Raw genomic sequence first — 14553 nt, 5'->3', positions numbered from 1 at the left:
GCTTTGTACTATATTCATATGGAATCCAAGAAGAATAGCTGTACGTCCCTGATTGAAAAAGCTCTGATTGTGACTCACTACAGCATGGGGGTCATGTGTATGCTACTTTAAAGGCAAGATTTTCCCTGTATTTCGATAATTAACTCTCCAATTACTCTAGGTATGATAAATATTTAGTAATAGGTAATATTCAGCAATTCTACAAATGATTGTACTTCTCTGTCACAGGATTTCCATATCACAACATTTTTTTTACAAGTGAAGAGTAGAGGTGGTTATTACCATATATGAATATTGCAGAAAATAAAACTGTTTTTTGGTCCTATACAGAATTTGCACCTCAGGGCCCTTCTTTCCTATGACTCATATGTTATGAGAAGTAGACATAATATATGCTTCAATTAGTAAAGTAAACTCATTTGCGCGGTAATGCCCCAAGCTCATAGATTGTATGCACTGGTATCATGTGGTATTTGTATTGTGATAGAAGCATAAAAAGATATTCCCCAGAGAGATGGCAGATAATGTTTGAGCCAAAAATGGATGCAGCCTGTGTGCATCCTTGGTTTAATGTGAAAAGCTTTTACTCTGCACTAAACCAATCCCCCTTACAGCCTGGCTGAGCTCCTCTTACTCCATGAGAATCTTGTAGGGTATACGATTAACATATAAATACACAGGAGTGAGAATGCCAGCAAGTTCAATTATTTCACACTCAATCTCCCTGAGATTGGACCTCTCTAAACCTATTTCTGAAAACCTTTCCATCATTTGGAGACTTTAAATCACTCTCCTGCTCATCACTGCCCGTCTAACAGAGCTTGGCACGTTAACCCTTTACTTTCCTTAAAATATGCAATTGTTAATGTCAATAAAAGAAACAAATGTCAATGATAATAATGCACTTCTATCAAATATTCATTTATCTATCATAACATATGTAATGCAGTACATAGTCAACCGTTTCAAGTGTTTAATGTATCTACATTACATATGGACACTGGCCAATTATTGGGCCAATTATCTTAATAGTTGTTCCTAACAATTGATTGATGTAATTGTGCTCCCGATCTTCTAACAAATGTCAAAATGCTTGTTTTTCAGCAGATTATATCTTTTATTTCGACTGCCAGCTATCACCATGTGAAAACAAAGCTATGCATCAGAAAGTGCCGGAATTGTATGTTTCCCGTAACAATCAAATAGTACAAAGAGTACTGATACAAAGCGTATATTGAGCTAAACTAATGATTAGTGTTGTATTACCAATCATTGCTTGTTGCCCTTTTTATTTTTAAAGAAATGTATGAGGGCTTGTTTTCTGCATAATATTTTGGACTTCCAAGTGCCACCATATAAAGGGATATTCCCACGAGGACAAATTTCTTAAATATACTCAGGATAACAAAATAACACTTTCTCTAATTCAAATTTATTAACAAAAATAAGATATAATTCCAGCCTGTCTCTATCAGTCTTGGTGTACACAATTATGGTTGCCCCTAGACCCGACCATGGACCCGACCCAACCATATTGTCTGAGCTTCACTGAGCTTCTCTCTCTCTCTGCTCCCTGCAGGGCTTTCACCCTTTGCATTCCAGGATAAATTCTCACACTGACAAAAGCACTGTGTCTGCCGGCACATGAGGAATGCAAAGTTACAAGCTGCAGGCAGATAAGTTTTTTTTATCCAGGGAAGAGGGAGGGAGGTATAGTAGAGCTGACATTATGTAGTGGCTGTGATAGCAGAGGGGAGAAAGTCATGTGTAATATGCATCTCATGGATCTCATCATCTCTCATCTCTGATCAGTCTCATCTCTTTTCAAGTGTCAGATAATAGTAGACTGATCAGGCCATTTTTGATTTATTCCTTCTCAGGGTTACAACATTGGCAGAATTCTGTAAATTGTAGCTTCCTTCTTTACCTCCCTAACTATTGGCCTGAAATCTTAGTTGGCAGAGATATTGGGCTCATGACAGCAAATAAGAAGTAGCTTTCTTTTAAGAACGACGAGGTTAGGAGAACATACTACTAGATTAAAATTAAATCTATTTATTACACAAGGATTCAGAATCAACAGGAAGTTTTTATTTCTTACTGGAAACTTTTTTTAAAGACTTGAATAAGGTTCTTGTGTTGAAATTTGCATAAATAGGTATCTAGGCATTCTTTGGTTTAATTGTTATCGTTGTCTGCACTCATAACAGTGTGGTGACTGGTTGTTGGCAGCAACAAAGACATTTGCAACTTAGCAGCTAAACATAATTGTTCATTCAAACATAAGCTAAGGCCCCTTCCACACTCGCGAGTGTGATGCGATGAACTCGCATCACACCCGCAACGTGTACTGCCCAGATTGCCTGTCCCGAATGCTGCAAACGGGAACTGAACTGACATGCTGAGTTCAGTTCCGGCTTGCAGCATGCGGGCCGTGCGATCCGGGCAGCACGCGTTGCGAGTGTGATGAGAGTTCACTCGCGAGTGTGGAAGGGGCCTAACATGAAGACATTTATTTCAGTGGCTTGTTTTCATGACTAAAAAATCAGAAGGCCGATGTCCCACATGGTGGAAAAGCTGCAGGATCAGCTACCCATTTTGCCAATGTTGTACCCAACCTAAATAAGGTTTGTTTGTATTTTTTTTTTTTTTTTTACGATGCCAATGTTTCTTTAGGGGTTAATCTCCTGGACAGTATTCATGGCATGTCATAATTACATGGGACCTGTATAAAACCTGGGAGTGATGAACATATGTCACCATTCTCCCTTAAGGTATATGGGAATGCCAAAAATATCCAAGATTATTTACTCTGCCATATTCAGTTCCTCTATAGACTTGATCGGAGAATTGTTTTGTAAAGGTAGAAAAATATTCTACCTGAGCAAGTATTTGAAGTGACTATTTTAATTGAAATGAGGTACAGGTGATGCATTTCATGAAAGCTCTATTTTAAAGAAGGCAAATGGAGCAGACCATACTTTGTTGTCACTGACCTTGGAGGAATCAGAAATTAGCTAAAGAGTGACATTTAATACTTCCTGATGCACATTATGCCAGATGAATTGTAGCCCAAATGTCCTTTCCCCATCATGATTAATAGTACATATGGATATTTTTAACTATAATACAAGCCTATAGTGACAACTGAATTCACTGGAATTAAAATATTGTAAAACAATATGTTCACGAAAAGAGAGTAATTGTTAGACCTCGCTTTTATCTCGATTTTGATCAAGGGCAAGGAAAAATTCTATCTGGGGAGTTTTGAAGAAAACAGCCTAACCACATTGGGACAGCAAATAGGTCGTTCACTTTCTTCAAGAGAACCTGTCACCGGCGACCCCTTTCCCCACAAACCATACACAGGGGACCAAATTTATCAAAACTAGGGCAAATGGTAATATGTGCAGTTTGCCTGTGGAGTGTGCAGGGTGTGGCTGATTAATAAAAACTGACGCATTGGGGCAGATTTATAAAGTGTCTGAAAGTCAGAATATTTCTAGTTGCCCTTGGCAACCAATCACAGCTTCCCTTTAAAATATTCATGAGCACTGTTAAAATAAAAGCTGAGCTGTGATTGGTTGCCATGAGCAACTGGAAATATTCTGACTTTCAGACACTTGATAAATCTGCCCCATTGTCTTCATTAATCTGGTGCCCCCTGCACTGCTCTAGATGTGTGTTCCTTTTTTTTTGGTTGGTGCACTTTGCTCATGCTGTAGAACTTTGGTGCAGACAGAAGTGTGGTGAATGTCAGCAATAAATGTGGTACAAACTCCTAAGGGTACATTTACACAGCCGTATGCCCGTCCTGCCGCAGCCAGTAATAAATGTGGTACAAACTCCTAAGGGTACATTTACACAGCCGTATGCCCGTCCTATGCAGCGGGCATACCGCTGTGTGCTGGAGAGGAGGTGATCCCTCCCCCCTCCATGGAGAAAAGCGGTGCACGGTCGCACACACAGGGAAAGATAGAGCATGTTCTATCTTTTCCCTGTGTGTGGCACAGAACGGTGCAACAACTGTGGCGCGTTACCGCCGCCGGACAGCCATTGCCGTCTATGGGTGACGTATATGGGAACGTCGGCTGTATTGGGGCAGTCTATGGGGACACAAATTTGCAGCCGACTATACATCCCTATGGACTGCCGTTTGAATGTACCGTGAGCAGTAACACGCCACTTTACTTGCACATTTTTTCTGTCTTTTGGGACACAGTGCAGAAACAAAACTGTGATGGAGGCAGGGAGCTGCAGTATAGTCTCTATACCCCACCATCTCAAGGATGCTGACAATGCTAATCCAACCCTTCTTATGAATAAGAAAGAGACAAGTGACTCTCTGAAGAGGATCCCTGAGACCAGCCCAGTTGATTTGTATTCATATTGCCAGGTATCTCCCAGCCCCACCTTCCTAAGGGAGTTGTTAATGATGTAGCAATGTTGTACCACACACAATCCCTGTCTGTCTTTTAATGTTCCAGCAAGGAATTTTGTAGAATTTGCTACAGCAGCTGCTGGGGAAAGTAAATGAGGCTGTATAAGTATTTAGTTGAATAATGGAAGATGGTCCTTAACCCCTTCATGCACCAGGATGTACTATTACATTCTGGTGCTTTCAGAGGTGTAATAAGTGAGCTAATTTGATGATCTCTCACCAAACATGGCAGGAATTGGCTGTATAACACAGCTAACACCCACCTGTAACTGCCACGGTCAGTGTTGGCATAGAGACTTGTAAGCATACCATTTATGATGCTGATATACTGCTGTACAGTAGTAGTGCAGTATATAGCATGAGCAATCTCACCCTGCAGGGTTAAAGTACTATAGAGGGTCTGATGTATTAGTAATAATATTTTTAAAATGTAATAAAAGTAAACGTTTAAATCACCACCCTTACCCACTTATTAAAGTAAATAGTAAAAAAAATCATAAACATGTTACGTATGATCACATCCCAAAATTAAAAAAATTATATTCTGGCCGTGAAAACCATAATGGAAAATATTGTCCAAATGTCCGACTCGCCCCTTTTTTGCCATTTTTTCATCCATCAATATTTGAATAAAAAATGATCAAACAGTCATATAGGTCCCAAATTGATATATCAATTAAAAAGCCACCACGTATCGCAAAAAATTAAACCCTTAATTAAGGCCATTGGGACAGTTTTCTGTCGGACTTTACACATTCTTTCTTGTGCAAAGTACTTCCACATGTATTTAAGAAGTGCCTGTGCCACACAACTGTTGCACATGACTCATTTGTGTCACGGCTGCACTATATCCGAATTTCTGCAAAATTCTGAACATAAAGGAGCTTTCAGGTGCACATTCGGACCATGCAACACATTTATCATGCAGAGTCCGACAGAAGTGTATTGCACGCCCTATTTGACTCCTCACCGCCAAAGTCACTTTTCACCTTCCTCACACGGCCCATTTTTCAAATTTGACATGTGCCACTATAAGTGGTTTTAACTTTAGAACACTTTAACATATCCAAGTGATTTTTAAATTGTTTTTTCATGACACGTTACTTCATGTTAGTTGAAAAATTTTGGGGTATGTTTTACATTTATTTATGAAAAAAACACTTGGTGAAAATTTGAAAAAATTCTTAAATTTCGAAATTCAAAATGTTCTACTTATTGGACACATAGTACAGCCAAAATATTGAATACTAAAAAAATAGTAAGTCAGATAAATGCCAGACAGATAGATTTTATTGAGTAAACAAGTAAGCGGCAAGTTATCAAGCTACTTGCGAAACACGTGTCGGGGTGTACAGCGCGTGCCTGTCTGACTGGTATAGGTAACTATGTCTCAGTGCTAACTCCATATGAGGTATTATGCTTCCCTTTAATTGTTGGGATCTCCATACAAGGCTCTGACTGTTATCATGCCCTATGTATCAGGTCCGATTCTTTCAATTGGCTTATGATCTTATGTTTACTTTGGCACTCTCTGTTTTTATACTCTTATTGCTACTTTTGTATTGCCGCTTACTTGTTTACTCAATAAAATCTATCTGTCTGGCATTTATCTGACTTACAATTTTTTTAGTATTCAATATTTTGGCTGTACTATGTGTAAAAAGCGGGGGGGTTCTTGTGATAGAGACTTTACGCCCACACCCCTCGCTTTATGTTTATTTTGGTTTTGGTTATTCGACACATAGTCACACATAGTCAACTGGTGCCCCCGCGATCCATGTCATTCTTAAATATATGGAGGAAAAGGCGTGTAAGTGGTTATGACCCGCTTTTGAAAGAATCTCTGATCACTGCTGCTAGAGGCGGGTGTTGGCTGTAATATAAAGCTGACACCTGCCAGTGGGTCGTGAAATGGTGTGAGGAGGGGGGGGGGCAGCACTAGTTCAAATTAGGAACAAGGAGTTAGGGCAGTGCAGTGAACAACACTTACACTGCATACAAAACAATAAGCAACACTCAATTAATATGATTGGACTTGCAACAAATTTACAAACTGATATTTTAATTTAGCAGGAAAGAAACTAATTATGCAGTGTTTCCCAACCATTTTGTATATGAGAACCGGCTGCACCTAAACATTTTTTCCTGGGACTGAGGCCAGGTAACCCTCTTATAATGGTCATTGCCCCACAATTTCTCCATATCTAACCCCAAAACATGGCAGTCAGTGCAGCTGCGCCAAATTCCAATTGTGTGCGCCACAATCCCCTGCTAAATACCCGTCACAGCCGTGCAATACCTAAAAATGTTGGAAAATCTGACTAAAGTTCGCAGACCCTTAGTATATAAACCCCATAATGTCCCCTTTCCTGTATCCCTACTCTATAGTACCCCTTTTGATGTCTTGATAAAAAGTTGGCTACAGAAAAGGGGACACTAAAATACCCTTTTTCGATGTCCCTAGCAGAGCCGCCCCACCCAATGAAATGTCCTCAGCTGAGCCCCCTCAACGCAATGTCCACAGCAGTGCCCCCCCTAATGAAATGTTCCCAGCAGTGCCTCCCACCCCTAATAAAATGCCTCCAACAGTGCTCCCAAATATAATGCCCTCAGCAGTGCTCCCTTCCTAATAAATGCCCAGTGCATTAATGAAATTACAACAGTGCCCTCCATTAATGAAATTCCCTGAACAGTTCTCCCCCCTATAACATGGCTCCAGCAGTGCTTCCCACCCCTAATAAAATAACCACTACATGGCTCCCCAATATAATGCCGCCAGAAGTGCTTTCTCCTTAATGAAATGCCCCCAGCAGTATTCCCCCCTCATGAAATGTCCACAGCGATGGTCCCATAAATTCAATAAAGACAACACTTACCTCCTGCGCTCCGCTTCACTCCACGTCTCCAACTTCTCTGCTGGCATTCGCCCGCTATGATCCAATCAGCCAGCGACACGGCTGCTTCATAACAGGTGCACGCTAGCAGGGACATGCCTTTGATTGCAACCTGAGGAGAGATTAGGTCAGAGTTTAGAGCTGCACTGGAGGTAAGTACCTTTTTTTCCAAGTTTAAGTTTTCGGCCATGGCCCGAGACTGATGTTCCATGGCCAGTTTTGGGCCAGGGCCCGGCGGTTTGGGACCACCAATTTAAGGATAAGGGCCATGCTTTCTCATCATAGTTTTCAGTGGGTTAATTTAAATGGCATGTTCCCTTTAAGTTTTCCCCATACAATCTGTATACTAATAATAATAGCTCAATATGTTACAAGTGTATGGAAGTTAATAATATATGAACCCTACAATTACATTGAAGATTTGTTTGTGGACTATACATAGAAAAATACATCATTCTTGCCCTCCAGAATGTTGGCTTGAAAAGTTGCCAAACAGAGCATTTGCAGGCATTGGTGCAACTTGTGCAAACTTGTGCAGCTTTTTATGTTAGTGTTAGTTAGATTGAGACAATTTTTTTACTTTTTAAAATAAGTTGGAAAATTTTGCCTCAATCTTACACAAGCAAAGGGGTAGTGTAGAAAGTGGCATCTCAGGAACAGAAGTAGGCCCATCTGTATCCTAGACTAAGGCATATTATAAATGATGGACTAAGACACAGTTAAAAAACAAAACCTACCGTTCCTTACACACCTTATAACACACCTCAGATATATCAATTTGTTTAAGACAGAATTTTCCCAGACAAAATATCTAAAATCATAATATCATAGTAAAGTTGGAAAAGAATTTTATTTTATGGTCATTTAAATTTACCATCCACCAATAACCCAAGTCTTTTTTGCTGCAATTTTACTAACTAATTCAGTTTAATTAGAACATAATTCAATCTAGTTAGAACATAATTGTAGTTTTTGTTTTCGTGGCCCATTTGTATAACTTTACATTTATCTTCATCAGCCATTTTTCTGCCCAATCCTCCAGTTTACACATATCCCCTTGATTATACTATCTACCTCTGTATTAATTACTTTACAGAGCTTAGTATCATCAGCAAATATTGAAACTCTGCCGTGTAAACCCTCTTTGAGGTCAATAATAAAAATATTAAAAAAGAAGGGGGCCCAATAGTGTCCCATGTGGAACCCCTAAGGTAACTTCAACAGAATCTAAGGATTCACCATTAATGACAGCCCTCTGTTTCATATTAGTAAGTCTTATACACATTTTCCCCAAGTCCCAGCACTCTCATTTTATGTACTAACGTATTATGCAGTACAATGTGGAATGCATTGGAAAAGTGTAGCTACACAACATCCACCATTTCTCCCAGGTCCAGCCTAGAACTTACTACCTCATAGAAGCTGATTATGTCAGGACCAATCCTTTTAAACCAAGTTGATGCTTGGTTATAAGGTTATCTGAATTGTGATACTCCAAGAAAGCATCTAACAAACCCTTTAAATATGTTCAATATTAAATATGTGTGGCGATGCTGTGATACAGATTAAAGTATATTAGCAAACTTGATATAAACTTTATCTTACTAATATGCAAATTATTGGCAGAGGTTACTGGAGCATGGAGAAGCTTTCCGAACTGTGGTAGCAAAGGCTACTCCATGGCCCACTAGACTCTGCTGCCCCTTCTACTTGCTTGATCTAGTTGTGCTCCTCACTTTGCTTGTGCTTGCACACAAGCTGTAGTCGCCTCTGGAGCTCTGTGCATGCATAGTAGCTCCTGCTTCAGCGCTGATGATAATATGCTATGTGTGGTCAGCCAGCAATGGAGTAGGAGCTACTGCACATGTGGAGAGCTCCAGTGAGGAGTGCAACTAGAACAAGCAAGTAGGCAGGACAGCAGAGGCTATTGGGGCGTGGAGTAGGCTTTGCTCTCACTGCCCAGATGGGCTACTCCATGAGCCAGTAGCCTCTGCTGATAATAAGCATATTTGTAAGATAAAATTTATATCAAGTTTGCTTATATACAAGGATTAGAGAAAGATACTTTGGGTTATCATCCAATATCAGACACTTTGATAAATCGGTGCACATACTGTAAATGTCTAGTCTAACTTTGCACATATGACTTTTAGACACTTTTAATAAATCTGCCCTACAATTCTTTATTCATGGTATACATGTTGTATGTAAATAGTTCTCATGGACATCTTTATATTTATTTTGAAAAGTTAATTCCACAAGTCGTCCAGATTTTATGCATGCAGAGCCATCAAATGCTACACTATCAAGTGTGCATTCAGTTCCTATGTAGTCCTTACTTTTAATCATGCCTTGACAGATTAAGCCATATAGTTCTTGAATAGTGAATTGAAACCCTATTTTCACTGTAAAAAACACTGACCTTATGTGGTTGGCTGCTATGTCGATACTACTCGGAGCTTCCACAACACATTAGCAACACGTTGACCATGATTTAAAGTAGGTACTAAAAATATACCCAATACCCAGTACTTTCTCACACAGTGTAAATATGGTGAAAGTGAGAGGAGCTGAGGGGAAATGGCCCTTATGCATACTTACACTGCTATTTCTTTATGTTAATAAAAGTGCTTAATCAGCTTGAAAGTCTCCAATAAAACAAGTTAGATATTTAGATCTTGTGCCAAAGCGTAGAAAAAGTTCAGGTCTATTTAAATCTATAATTAATACTAATTGCCTGATGGAAGAGAAGTGGTTAGAAAGCTTTATCCTCAGCTTTGCTTTATCCTTATTTTAGATCGCTAGCGTTAAATAGGCTAATATTTCTAATGAAACTGTGTTGATGTTGGGACATAGCCAAATATAGTTAGCAATAGCAAAAAGACTTTACAGACTTTTCAGTCTCTATACACTCCTTCACACCTGCTCAACGTAACTGTACATAGACCGGTTGTGAATTTTGCTTTTGAAGGGTGAAAACATAAGCATAAGTGTTAGGAAAAACTGGCCCAAAGGGGGGTGGTTGATAAGGGGTTAACAAAATAACTAAATAACTACATATCAATTTAAGGTTTTCAAAACTTCCCAACTTATCAACCTCTTACCTATGTCGGATTGAACTGGAACAAACCACAATTTGTAACAAAACATAATAAAGAACATTCACTATTTTAATTGTTGAAATATATGTAGTCATAGAATTATTTATAGTATCATAGGTTTGGTTACTTAGGGCCTCACGTCTGATATATTGGGAGGAGTAGCTAGTGCTACTTTTTATAAATAGAAATTGCTAACAATTTTCTTGTATGGAGTGATTTTGAAGCTGCTCAATGAATGTAGGAAATAAAAACATAGGTACTATATATTCATCATCTCTAAAGATTGGTGCAAATCCATGTAGAATCTTTTCCAACTAGTTCACTGGATGTTTTTTCTTTTTCGGACCATTCTCTGTAAACCCTAGAGATGGTTGTGCGTGAAAATCCCAGTAGATCAGCAGTTTCTGAAATACTCAGACCAGCCCTTCTGGCACCAACAACCATGCCACGTTCAAAGGCACTCAAATCACCTTTCTTCCCCATACTGATGCTCGGGTTGAACTGCAGGAGACCATGTCTACATGCCTAAATGCACTGAGTTGCCGCCATGTGATTGGCTGATTAGAAATTAAGTGTTAACGAGCAGTTGGACAGGTGTACCTAATAAAGTGGCCGGTGAGTGTAAATATATAACCTTTATATTCATATGTATTCAATACTAGTTTGATTCCGAAGGCGGGGGGTCTGCTCCTCTTCATCAGATTGTAGACATGAGTGACACAGTGCTTTCTCCATGACACCCACTTATGTTCTTTTTTCTGTTTTTTGCAGACTGAATTTATGAAGCCAACCTATGGACAACCACCATCTCTATCGCTCAAGCATTTTTTTACACCACGTTTATCATGTTTGTCAGCACCTCCCACACAGACCTTTGAAGCTGTCAATCCTGCTGTCTGCCCTTTATGGACCATTTGTATGTTGTGCTTTGGGGAAACTTTGTGCATTTTTATGCACGATGGATGACCGCGGTGCACGGAGTGCCATGACAGTGCCTCGGCTCTTGGTTTGACAGCCAGGTACTATAGACACTCCACTGGTGTGGGTTTTCGCCCTAATTTAGGGTGTAACACACACCATGCACATGCCTCATACCATGCCCTTAGTGGCTCCGGACATTACCGGCCCTCTTGTCCCCCCTCTATGTACATATGTACTCACATGCTTTTTATCTCTGCTAGTAAATAGCGTGTAATCGCTAGTCTTACATACTGCCAACAGCTTCAAGCATCGGTCTTTGTATTTATGTTTGGGGATGACGTCATGGGTTGCTTTGACAACCAGTGTTGCCGCGGCTGCTAGGACGCATGCGCACGCACAAGTATGATGCGTGTGTTCCAACTATGCGTGTCATACATGCGTCCCATACACATTATGCCATATTCAAATTTTCTTCATCAGCCTGCTTACAGTGTCTGAGGTGGTGAGTTGTCAATGGCCCGCTTGGACCATTTTTATGTTTTTAATTAACGCTGGCACTTTTTTTGTATCTGTTGCACAGCACACGTTGGAACAAAATGGCAGTTTCTGTACCCTTGTATATTAAATGTAACCATGGATTAATGAATCTGTAGTTACGTATGTATTCACTGTGATGTATATATAATATGAATTGTTTACAAAAGTGGGATGTTACTACACAATCATGTGACCTAATTGATTGAGATCATGTGATTCAGCTGTATCTGTATATATATGCACTGCATACACTTGTCACTTGGCTTGAGAAAGGCTCACACCAAGTCGAAACGTTGCTGCTGTTTTGGGATATGCAATAAAGAGGACTCTACATTTTTCACCTTTACCCTGGAGTGCTGCCTTTTTTCTACACGGATATCTTTGTGGACCTGACGCCCGGCCCCTGTAGGCATGCACCCAACTATTGTTTGTATGTGCTGCTATGGACTTTCTTCAAATATATATATATATATATATATATATATATATATATATATATATATAAACTAGTATTGATTCCGAAGGTTTTAAATAGATTATATTATTTGCATATGAATTCCCTTTTTGCTCTAAAACAAGTAGTGCAGGCAAGTTAGTTAAATAGGCTGGAAGAGAAGCATCCCTTCACAAGAAAGATATGCCCTTATGAAGTGATACTCCCCATTCAACCTCTAAAATTGACTCATCTCAGGCAAAAAAAATTACTCTTCTCCAGTAATTTGCAAATCTGGAGGTGATTTTTTATAATTAAACATGGTACTATTAACATAAAAGGGTGAAAGCTAGAAAGGATATTTCATACCCTACCTTCCAGTTTAGTGGTACATAAGCTAGTTAAAAAGACAATTTAATAGTCTGCAGTGTTCCTTCAGTAGGATTGTGGCGCATCGGCGCTGGCATGCACGTGGCAGAAATCGGTGGGTGTGGCCGAACGAAAACCCGACGGATTCGGAAAAACTGCCGCATTTTTTTAAAAAAAGTGTTGCGGGATTCGCACTTACCTTCACCAGGTATAGGCCGGATCGCGAATGAGGTCTTAGTCTTGGTCTTTAAAGTACCAATCATTTCATAAGTGCTGGATCATTTTCCTTTCCAGCAATAACATTTATTCTTTTCTATTTTTATTTTAATTTCTTACAGTGTAAACGCTGGAATATTTTTTTCTGTACTTTACCTTTATGTCAAATTGCCTGGATATTAGAATGACTTGTGACAGCAGGAGTATATGCTATGTAACATTTCTTTAACTACCGTAACTTAAATTGATGACAATACATGCTCTGGAGCATTAATAATATACATTTTCCATTAGCTTTTAAAGCTTCTTTTAATTTTTTTGAAAATTTCTATTTTTCCAAAACTTTTTTTTTAAAATTAAGTTATTGTAATTCCGAAAGTCTTAAGAATATGAAGTCTTTTTTTTAAAAAAAATAGAGAATATAGGTCACATCAAAACAGGAGCAGCATTTTTGCTTCCAGATCTAATCTTCATACTTTGAGATACAGCCTATCCCTAAAAGATTTCTCCACTGCCCTGAAGGTGCATTTCAATGGCTAGTATTTTATTCACTGCTTCTCATGAGCTAAGTGCCCTTTATTCATATCTTAACGCTGCTGTTATTTGACTTTCTAGGTGAAAAAAAAGATTTGTGTCCTATTAAAAGCCTTAAAAACAATCACTAAAGGCAACTACTAACATCTCTGGATTCAGCGATACCATAATAACTTATAAATAATGCCATTCTATTTCTATTCTTTCTCTTTACTGTATGTGTTATAATGTGGCTGAAATCCCTGAAAGTGTTCCATCCTCTGTATGGCAAGCAAAATCCAAGTTATTCTGTGGTAGCAGTTAAATTTAGCAGTTATAAGCGGCATTCTCAATTTCATGTCTTCTGTTTTATAGCTTCTTTCTTTTTAAATAATGTGATGGCTTCTTAAAAGAAAGAGAATTGCAGATAAGTACATAAAGATAGACATCATAAATAATCAGCATTTTCTGCATATAGATATGAATTATAAAACAAATATTTTTAACCATGAGGGCACAGTTATACCTTGTAGTAACACATATCTATTCTTCATCTTGTGTGCCTAAAGCCTTCCAGGATTCCTCTTGAATACAATTTCCGTAGTGTCCCAGGGGAGATGTTCTGTGCTTAATGGCAGATAAAAATATGATTACCTCTGTCTCCTTTCTCTGTATTACGGCATGATAATATATTATATACAATTTTCTATTTCGTACAATGCCTTTTCACTGAGCCAAGAGCAATGTGCTGAAAAATCAGATACAAGAACAAATTGTCAGCCTAATAGCAAATGACTATAGCACCTTTTCTAATAGTCTCAAGGAATGCACCATCCTTAACATAAGAAGTTTCCTATCTACAGGTGGAGGAGGGGGGCACTATCATGTGCTGGTACATTGCGAAACACCAGATAAATAAACCCCGCCCCTCCCGCCACATCGGATTTATCAGGAAGCTCGGAACTCCTGTTAAATTCAGTGGTCGGCTCTGTTTCTGAACAATTAAGCGCCAGGTCATGTCTGGTGTTGAATATAGCCTGCACAGAACATAAGCAGTGCACAGACATGCAGCAGGAACAAGCTATTCTGGATCACTCCACTACGGGGAATAGACCCCTTCACGCATCT

At 39.1% G+C, this 14553-nt stretch overlaps 1 long non-coding RNA gene across 1 annotated transcript in view; it reads right to left on the bottom strand.

Moving 5' to 3' along the window:
* The window catches only part of LOC140116602 (uncharacterized), a 35736-nt gene extending 24062 nt beyond the window's left edge, over positions 1 to 11674 (bottom strand). The window contains exon 1 of the long non-coding RNA XR_011852844.1: positions 11598 to 11674. This is a non-coding gene — a long non-coding RNA (uncharacterized lncRNA). The remainder of the gene's footprint in view (positions 1 to 11597) is intronic.
* Positions 11675 to 14553: the final 2879 nt, after the last annotated feature.

This window comes from Engystomops pustulosus, chromosome 2 (genome assembly GCF_040894005.1).
Source record: "Engystomops pustulosus chromosome 2, aEngPut4.maternal, whole genome shotgun sequence".
Taxonomy (NCBI): Eukaryota; Metazoa; Chordata; class Amphibia; order Anura; family Leptodactylidae; genus Engystomops; species Engystomops pustulosus.
This window is presented reverse-complemented; position numbering and strand designations above follow the sequence as displayed.